Here is a 1,348-nt window from a genome sequence, read left to right on the forward strand (position 1 = left end):
TGCACGGATGCGGAAAAGGTGAAGTTTGCCGCACATCAGCTTGAAGGACCCGCAGCATCATGGTGGGAGAATTTCACAGCCACTTTCCCTATCGACACTGTCACGTGGGACCAGTTTCAGCAGGCTTTTCGAACTTCCCATGTTTCAGTAGGAGCTATGGCCATGAAGAAGCGAGAGTTTCGCAACTTGCACCAAGGAGGACGGACAGTTGGCCAGTATGTGGAGAACTTCAGTAAATTAGCACGTTATGCCCCAGATGATGTTGCTACGGATGCAGCTAAGCAGGAGAAGTTTCTGGAAGGACTGAATGATGAGTTGAGCATGCAGTTGATGGTAGCAACCTTCAACAATTATCAGGAGTTGGTAGATCGTGCTCTCATGATTGAAGGGAAGCAACAGCAGATTGAGAATCGCAAGAGGAAGTATGGACAAGGGAAGCACACTTCAGGAGCTCAGCAGAAGCCACGTTTTACCCCTAGACCAGGAGGACATTTTCAGCATACCCATGGAGGAGGTAGCTCGCAGAATCACAATGGCACCAAGAATGGTAATGGGAATGGAGGAAGCAACGGCCAGAACCGCACCAACCCATCGACCCCAGCCAAGCGAGACCTGAGCCAAGTCACTTGTTTTAAGTGCCAGAAGACCGGACATTATACCAATGAATGTGTGACGCCCGGATAATTAAGCTATAGTAACCTTCTACTAATGATGCCATGTCACCACTGTCACTGTAGTTAATCTCGTGTTAGTTCAAAGTCAATTCGAAATTCAAATTTAAAATAAAGGCAAACAATAAAAGTATTCTAACAGTAAAACATAAATGTTCAAAATGGGACAAATAAATCGTAAGTAACATTGGTGGAGAGACCACACTTGTAATAAATGTGTTAATACTTAAAAATGAATAAAACAGCTGCAAAATAAATTAATTAAATGCCCTTTGTATTTTGTAAAATACTAAACTATTTTATTTAGCTGTCCAAGTTAATGTGGCAGTGGCATTTTTGGTAATATCAAATATGGCGCCATTTTGGTATTTTACTAAAACTAAAATAAAAGGAAACTAAAAGAAAACAGTAAAGAATAAATAAAAACAGAAAAAGAATAAATAAAAGAAAGAAAACAAACACAACAAAAAAAAGAACCCCCCTCCCCCTGGGCCGAATGGCCTAGCTAGCCAGCAGGCCATCAGGCCAAAAGGCCCAACCGGCCCACCCCCACTCCCCTTATCCCTGGACCCCGAAACATTAGCCCGCTACCCGTCGCCCCACTCCCCCACTCCCCCCACGCCGCTCTCCTTTCCTCGATCGGATCGGGGCAGTGCCCCGCTGGCCACCTCACCCGA

This window comes from Triticum dicoccoides, chromosome 1A, assembly GCF_002162155.2.
Source record: "Triticum dicoccoides isolate Atlit2015 ecotype Zavitan chromosome 1A, WEW_v2.0, whole genome shotgun sequence".
Lineage (NCBI taxonomy): Eukaryota > Viridiplantae > Streptophyta > Magnoliopsida > Poales > Poaceae > Triticum > Triticum dicoccoides.